The 8,935-nt window shown below is 46.7% G+C and overlaps 1 long non-coding RNA gene and 1 pseudogene across 1 annotated transcript; both read right to left on the bottom strand.

Moving 5' to 3' along the window:
* Window positions 1–2,793: 2,793 nt before the first annotated feature.
* LOC118580635 lies at window positions 2,794–3,607 on the bottom strand. The gene is made up of 3 exons (XR_004944549.1): window positions 3,576–3,607; window positions 3,314–3,416; window positions 2,794–2,888 (listed from the first exon to the last, which is right to left on the bottom strand). It is a non-coding gene; the product is annotated as an uncharacterized LOC118580635 (long non-coding RNA).
* A 2,930-nt stretch (window positions 3,608–6,537) lies between these two features.
* On the bottom strand, window positions 6,538–7,506 carry LOC118577421 (annotated as a pseudogene).
* Between the last annotated feature and the right edge of the window lie 1,429 nt (window positions 7,507–8,935).

Genomic DNA, 8,935 nt, shown 5'->3' with positions numbered 1-8,935 from the left:
CTCATGCCTCATGATTCAGCACAGATGAAACGAGAGGTCCAAGGGCCAAGCCTCCTAGAGGATGTCACAGGATTTGTCAGGGTCCTTGTTAAATGTCAGTTCTCTGTGTCAATCATCCATGCCATGTGAAAAAGGAAGGCAGCTTCATACTGAAACATTGCCGCATTTTTGGTTTTGTTTTTGTTGTTGTTGTTGTTGTTTTTTCCAAGACAGAGTTTCTCTGTGTAGCCCTGGTTGTCCTGGAACTCACTTGTAGACCAGGCTGGCCTCGAATCCAGAGATCTTCCTGGCTGTGCCTCCTGAGTGCTGGGATTAAAGGAGTGTGTCAACAGCACCCAGCTTCAGCGCACTTTCTACCTGGTATTTCCCTGGCAGATCAGTGTTCGACACCTACATTGCTCATTCACAGAGAGGCCTGCATCCAGGATGTCCTCAGGTCCAGGAGGGTGGGATGTCAATAGCAGGAACCATGCACTTGATTGCACAGACTTAGGGTGACCTGGACTCCCTCCAGCAGCCAAGCAGCAGTGTCTGCACTGGGCTCCTGGCCTTGGGATTTCCATCAACTGGCCTAGTTCCCAGGGGACACTGATTCCCTCTGGAATGGTGGGACCTTTTGTGGAATAGTTCTGAAGAGACCACACATGAAGCTCATTTGGAGAGTTCCCCATGCAACTTGAGAATCTCTGTCCTGTGTCACAACTCTCGGGTGACTCACTGAGGCCAGAATATCCAGACACATGTCCTCTTTAATCCTCTCATAGTGGGGAATCCTTTACCCTCCTCTACCCAAGGACTGCCTTGTGGTCCCTGAGCCCAACTTGGTGACAAGCATCCCCAGCTGGCCAAACCCAGCACAGTGGCTCTGTCTTAACACCATGGCTGGCTCCAAGATTCTGCCCTTGTGGAGGGCTGGATCGTCAGCACTCAGTCCTATGTCCTGTACCTTCCACATCACCACTGGCCAGATCATAGCAGGACAACAGACCAGACCACACAACCGCTTCACCAGGCACATGCTTCCCCCAGGAGCAGCTGCAGCTTTTTCAAAGCTGGTTTATGAACTTGCAGTCATTCTGTGACCAAGCCTGGGGAGCGGAGATGACAGGCGCCCTTGTTTCCCATAACTGCAATGAGCCTTTCCGAAAGGACCAGCAAAGATAAAAATCCATGAAAGTCACAAAGCCAGTTTATGTGGAAGGAATGACAGCCTATAAAGTCAAACATAAATAAACAACTCCAAACTATTGGGAAGCTAGCTGGCTGGAGCTCTCTAACTAAGAAAACATTGGAGTCATGTCTGGAGGGCAGAAGGAACCTTAGGAAATCCCTCCCTGGTCTTTCAGGAACCAAAGCTAACTTAGAGACCCTCAGCCTATCTAGGCAGATCCTATGATTGCACCAGCCAGATAAAACCTGGGGCCTATAGCAGGTTCTCTGTGAAAAACACCCAGATCTGCAATATCCCTGCAAATATTTCCTATTTTTAATAACATAGTATCAATTTGCAAACAGAGTAATGATCTCTGTTACTTTTCAGGAAATTATGTTTAATATCATTTACTAGAGCTAAGGAAGAACAATTTAATTGAAAGAGCCGCTCTGAACCATATTTAACCTCACATGTACTAAATGGAGTGTCTCAGAGATAAGTTATGGTTTTTAATTTAACGTAAACTAGTCTGCGCATAAGCACTATGCTGTTGCCACACTAATAATGACTGGTTTGGGCTTATGAAGTTTGAGGGTTTTTTGTTGTTTTGGGGGTCTTGGTTTTGTTTTGTTTTGTTTTTTTCTGATTGACTCTTTTCTCTGGTGAGGAAAAAAACATTCCTTGTGAAGATTAAACGTGATCTGGGTTTTTTTCACACAGACTCTCGGCAAGGGGTTTACAGCCTGGCAGACTCGCAGCCTCAAGACGTCAGTGCCCCTAACGTGAGCTATTTAATGCTAGGTAAAAGCCCCAATTTCTGAGAAGTGCCCATATTTCACTGGCAGGGCTGATGCCTCGCCAGGCTGGCTCCTTCACCCCTGATTAATGAATGCCAACCACTGTAGTGGCACTTTCAATGAACTTTAGTGCTCGCCAAGATTAATAGCTGGGTGAGAAACATTGGAACTTTATTATTCATATAATTCACTTGAAGGGATAATCCCAGGAAAATGTAGTGTGTGGCTGAAGTTAGTCATTTGACAGTAATCGATGGGATCCAGCCAGAAGGAACAGGTGCAGCATCTCACAGCCTGGCTACCTACGATGAGGGATCAGGTAAACCGGGATCAGCCTATTAGAACAGCTGCTTACTCACCCATTGGTGGTCCTGAAAAGTTTGCTTCTAGGCCCTCCTTTCCCCATGCCTGACTTTGCAGGTCCTCAGGTAGCTAGCCTGTTGCCGCCCTGTTTGACAGTCTTCATCTTTTCTTTGGCTTATGTTCTGGTCAACAGAGCATCAGTGCGGTGTGTGTGTGTGTGTGTGTGTGTGTGTGTGCGTGTGTGTGTGCGTGTGTGTGTGTGTGTGTGTGTACACGCGTGCACGTATTGGTGAAATTATTAAGGCCACTCCACGTAGTTAAAAGGGAGGTTTATTTTGTGGGGTAACTTACAAATGAAGGGATAGGTTGCAGGGTCTGGCAAAGGTATAGCGCAGTCCGGCGGTGTTCTCTGGAGAACTCTGCTCGGTCTACCTCCAGCGTCCAGAGCCCCGAACCAAGAGAGCGACCTCCTCCTGATCCTCGGTCTTCGGCTCCCTCCTCTGCCCCGCCTTGTGGGCGTGATCATTACTGAAGCCTCAATGGGGGTTGGAACTTCCAGGCCAATGCTGGGTTGGCTATCCACTACACGCACGCGCCTCCCATTGAGATTCTGTCTTTTCCTCAGGCAGTACTCTCTAGGGAAAAGCATCAACAAGATGACTGCATGCCTCTGGCCAAGTGTTTAGCTCAGAAACAGACACATAGGAACTGGAGAGATGGTTCAGGTTTCAAAAGCACCTGCTGCTCCTCCAGAGGACCTAAGTAACATTCCCAGCACCCATATCAGACAGCTCACAACCGCCTGTAACTCCAGCTCCCAGTGGTCCAATACAGTTTTCTGGACCCAGCAGACAATGGCATACATGTGTGCATGTACACATAGACACACAGACATACTCATAAATAAAAATTAAAAAGTAAGAAATGGACACATGGCCTAATCAGGGCCAATGAGAGATGGCAAGACAGCCAATAGGCAAGGAGGTTGAAAACACAGGGGCCACCATGCCAACACAGGAGGATAAGGGTGAGGTCATTTGGGTCTTTGGTCTAGCCGTACCTGAAGCTAGGCGTAATTCTGAACACTGAACACTTTTCAACATGTGAGTCATGGCTGGCCCTGGAAGCCACTTTGAATGAGGTGCGTATTTTCCTTAGGAGTCCTTAATGAAACGATGAAAAGACAAGAAATCTTAGCTAGAGGCATCACTGGGGTCTCTCCCCCACCCTTGAGACTCCTGAAACGGTCTGGTAATGTGTGTCTTTAAGCTAGAAGCCATCTAGGGCCAGTGAAACGGCTTAGTGGGTAAATGCTGCCAAACCTGACAATTTGAGTTCCGTCCCCAGGTCCCACATGGTGGAAGGAGAGAGCTGACTCCTGCAGGTTGTCCTCTGACCTCCACACGTGGATCATGGCACACATGTGAGCCTTGCCCTGAAAGAAAAAAAATAAATGTAATTTGAAAGGTTTTAAAAAATAATTTGAGTACTGCAGAGCTATATCAGTAGTTAAAAACATTTGTTCTTGCAAAGGGACCACAGTTCAGTTCCCAGCACCCACATGGTGGCTCATAATCATCTGTAACTCCAGTTCCAGGGAATCCAACCCCCTCTTCTGACTTTGGCAGGTACCAGGCACACATGTGGCACACATACATATGTGCAGGCAAAAAACTCATACACCTAAAATAAATTAATCTAAATTTTTTTGGACAGGGTTTCTCTGTATAACAGTCAGTCCTGGCTGTCCTGGAACTCACTTTGTAAATCAGGCTGGTCTTGAACTCACATAGATCTGACTGCCTCTGCTTCCCAGGTTCTGGAATTAAAGAAGTATGCCACAACATCCTACTAAAATTTTTTTTAAAGATTTATTTATTTCATGTGCATTGATGTTTTGCCTGCATGTATGTCTGTGTGAGGGTGCCAGATCCCCTGGAACTGGAGTTACAGACAGTTGTGAACCGCCATGTGGGTGTTGGGAATTATACCTGGGTCCTCCAGAAGAACAGCTAGTGCTTCTAACCACTTAGCCAACTCTCCAGTCCCTGCTAAGAATTTTTTAATAATTACTTGATCCATTTAATAACGTGCCAATGGTCTCATTTTCAACTAAAGTTATTGGGATATCAGTTCCCCTTGCCCACACCTCAGGCTCCCTGACACAATGCTGAGCTATTGGTACAGACAGTTCCTGGGCTTCTAGACTCTGTCACTGTGGTCTCAGGCAACATAGACCCATCACCTCTTCCATCTTCAGACCTGAATCTGCACACATCACCAAGGACAGAATTGGTGGACAGACAGCTGAAGGGTAAGTCACATTGCAGAAGGACATCACCTATGGACAGCTCACACACAAACACTGAAGTGCCTAGAAAGGCACATATGTGGGCAAGATGCCCACACTGAATAGGAAGGCTACATGCCAGGTTCCTGTCGGCAGTGCCCTCTTGGCAGAAATGGAGGAGAAAGGTGCTGACCAGGGTCATGAAAGAGGTCTCTGCAGGATCTGCTGTGGTTCATTTCTGAAGTAGGCCTAAAAGCTAGGGGTTCAGTGTATTTCAGTTGGCAGCATGACTTCCTGACACGCATGAGACCCTGGGTACAGTCTCTAGTGCCACCTGAAGCTAAGCATGCTGATGCATGCCTGTGTCCCAGCTCTTGGAATGTGGAGACAGGAGGATCAGAAGTCAAAGCTTATCCTTGGCTACCTTGTGAGTTGAAGGCTAGACTACTACATGAGACTCCGCTCCTACCCCCACCTCAAAAAACAAAAAAAAAAATTTAAATAAATAAAGCAAAACAGACCTAACATGATGAAAGTGCCGCCAGGCATGGATTCTGGTGTGCTGGGCAAAGGTGATGGGTGAATCACACTCTCAGATACTATGATTCTTCTCAAGCTTTCCTTTTTTAAAATTTTATGTATATGAATGTTTATGTACCACGTGTATGCCCAGTGCCCCAGAAGAGAAGCAGAAGAATCTCCTGAACTGTAGTTACAGATGGCCATGAGCTGCTGTTAATTCTTATCCGTGGAGGATAAGACCACTACCACAATTTGAAGCAAGCTTTAATTAAATGCTGGCCAGGTCCATCTCTAGGTTTCCAGAAGGTGACCCCGAATCAAGTTTTGCGGTGGCTTAACTATTTTCCATCAGGTCCAATCAGGGGCAAGCATACATCCTGGTGTATTTCCTGCCTGTGAACCTCCCACCCACATGTGATCAAGCACATTCAGCGCAAATGGGTCAAACAAACTTGTTTAGGGGAGTGAAAACATGTAGCTTGTTATTTCCCATAAGCAAAAGCCTCCAGCATTTCAGGAACTCTCTGTCCCTGGGCAAAGGGCTTGCAGCTCAGAGGCATTTTTGTTTCATGGATCTCTTAGGCACAGTAGTTAAAATGTAACCTTGGCTCTCACACTGCCACATAGGTGCTGGGAATTGAACCCAGGTCCTCTGGAGGAGCAGCCAGTGCTCTTAACTTCGGAGCCATCTTTCTAGCCTCTGATTTTCTTTTAAATAGATCTCATGTAGCTAGAATAGCCTCAGAATCAACAGATAGTCAAGAATGGTCTTGAATTCCTGATCCTCCTGCCTCTACCTTCCATGTGTGAGGACTATAAGCACACACCACCATCTAGCTGTGAGTTTTTGTTCTAAAATCAAACACAGCCCCCACAACCAGTACGAGGAGTTACCAGTGGAGATGATAATTGGACCCTGGGAATGGAAGGTGCTGCTGAGGAAGATCCTGACCATGACTTTTACCTTGGTCTTTAGGAGTCAACTTGGAACTGGGTGGTGGTGGCGCACGCCTTTAATCCCAGCACTCGGGAGGCAGAGGCAGGCGGATCTCCATGAGTTGGAGGCCAGCCTGGTCCACAGAGTGAGTTCCAGGATAGCCAGTGCTGTTACACAGAGAAACCCTGTCTCAAAAAAAAAAAAAAAAAAAAAATCCTTCATCTTTTATTCCTGATACCGTTACCACAATGTACAGGACAATATACCTGACGTAATGAAAAGAAATCAAAAAAGACAAAGCTACAACATATAGACCACAGGAGTGTCCATTTAATTGACACTACATAGCATGAATCAATGGCTGGAGGTTTCACCAACTGTGCCTGTGACAGTCCTGAACAAGAAGGGTCCCTGTTTAAGCTGCAGTAACTTTTCTGACAATGGCTCACTGCTCCTTCTGTGGCAGATGGTTACAGTTCCTCTAATCGTTTAGGACAACTGTCTCCAAGAAGCCTGCAGCTTTCCTGACAACTCCTCACTGTCTCTCCTGCTGAGAACTGGAGTCCCTTCTGATGTTTCTGCTACGGTGTCCACCACTTCCACCACCAGATCCATGGCCACCCCCATAGGGACCGCCTGAGCTTATCCCACCAAACTGAACCCCTTCCTGGGTCCCTAATTTGATTGCTGTTGTCCACTATAATTTCCAATGACGTCATGGTTCCCACCACCACCATAGTTACCTCCACCAAAATTTCCTCCATCATTGTAACCATCATATCCTCCTCTACCACCTTCATAACTACCTCCACCACCATAGCCTCCTCTTTCACTGAAGTTTCCACCACGACCAACATTACTTCCACCACCTCCAAAGTTTCCTCCATGACCCATAAAGTTGCCAGATCTACCTCCACAACCTTTCTGTGACCCAGCAGACTGCATCTCTTGTTTAGAAGGGGCCTTTTCCACTTCACAGTTATGCTCGGTTAATAGTGTGTTATTTTTGAACAACAATTTTATCAGCTGTGTCCTGATCATCAAAAGTTACAAAAGCGAATCCTCTTTTTCCCACTCTGCCTGTCTTCCATAACTTCTATGGTTTCAGTCTTGCCATACTTTTCAAAGTGGTCTCTCAGGTTATATTCTTCTGTAGTAATGTTATTCTTCTTTAATTCCACCACCACCCATTGTCTTCACTGCTAAGCAGGCACCAGGCTTTGCTCAATCCTCTCTAGAAGCGGCTTTTCCGTTCCACCACATGCCCATCAACCTTGCGTGGCCGAGCACACATTGCAGCGTCCACCTCTTCCACACAACGGTAAGTCACAAAACCAAAGCCCCTGGAACGTTGTGTTTGGGGATCTCTCATTACCACGCAGTCTGTAAGTGTGCTCCATTTCTCAAAATGTTCTCTTAAGCTATCATCTGCGGTTTCGAAGCTCAGACCACCAATAAACAGCTTCCTCAACTGTTCTGGTTCCTTTGGATCATGGCCCTCCATTTTGAGACTGGACTTGCCTCTTCCAACTCAAGTTCAATATTATTTTTAGTTTTTTAATTAAAAAAAAGTACCCTAAACTTAAAGAGATGCAAAAGTCTAAGAAAAACATGACTACCTGTGACCTCTCTCTACAGCTGGTACCACTCTGGACAGTTAGTGAATCTGGCCCCTTGTACAGCGGCTACAAAAGACAATACTCTTCCAGGCCTCAATATAAACTGTTTTAAATGAATTTGGGAGTCAGGAAAGGGCTGGTGGTCAGTCTTGACTGTCAACTTGACTAGATTTAGATACCATGGAAACACATTGCTGTGTGTGTCTATGTCTAGATTAGGTTAACTGAGGCATCCCCAGACCGTGGTTGGGGTCCTAGACTGTGTAAAATGGAGAAAGTGAGCTGAGCACAGACATTCCCCTCTCTGCTTCCTGACTGCAGACACAGGTGACCATCTATCTCACACCCCTGCTGCTGTGACTCCCCCACCACGATAGACTGTACCCTCAAACTGGAAGCCAAAATGAGCCCACTTCCCTTGAGTTGCTTTTTGGTGCCTAACATCAGGCACGCTGTTGGATGGCTGGTTTCTCTGTTGGGACAAAATGAACAATAGCAAACACTCATGTTCACCACAGGCAGGTGCGTGTGCTAAATGCTTTCAGAACACCAACTCCTTCAGCCCTCACAACCTAGTAAAGCAGGTGGCTGTTAAAATCCCCACTTTCCAGAGGAGGAAACTGAGGCCCAGGGAAATAAGAGTCTGCCTGGGGTCACACAGCTGGCATGGACATCTGGGTTTCAAAACTGGAATATCCTTTTCTCCCCTGCTATCCTGCTTCTCAGGGGGGCTGCCATCTGCAGATAACCACCAGTGTGTGTGGCCGGGACGTACACTATGTACTCTCAGACATAGCTCTCTACCCACACAGTAAAAACCCTCGCTCAGCCATCCCATTCTATACATGGGGTTCAGAGAGGGGCATCACACCGCGGAAAAGGCAGGTGTAGCTGATTTCTGACCCCAGCCCTTTCCCTCAGCTAGGAGGTCTTTGAGGGTGTAAGATTTCTGAGCTGGAACATTACTGACCCTTGTGATATTTTCCATGCTGAGCCAGGCAGCCAGCAAGCCCTGCATAGCTCTGCACACGTCTCCTTGGCAGAGGTTAGCTCTGAAGGCAGTGTAGGCCTCCATATCCCAGCCAGCCTCCCGCTGGCGAGTTCATCCGAGCACAACTCTGCGCATCCAACCAATGAATAATAAATTTAATAATTAAAGAATAATTAATTACACCTGAAACTTCTCACTTGGGGGTACAATTAGCCTCTGGCTCCTTTAGAATGAGTTGCCAGTGACTAATGGTGCCCTCAAGGAAGCATCTGTAAGTACAGTTAATTGTGTGCAAAATTGAACCCACAAATACTTGGGAGCAT

Source organism: Onychomys torridus, chromosome 1, assembly GCF_903995425.1.
Source record: "Onychomys torridus chromosome 1, mOncTor1.1, whole genome shotgun sequence".
Lineage (NCBI taxonomy): Eukaryota > Metazoa > Chordata > Mammalia > Rodentia > Cricetidae > Onychomys > Onychomys torridus.
The sequence above is the reverse complement of the archived record's forward strand: the minus strand, read 5'-3'. Positions and strand labels throughout refer to the sequence as shown.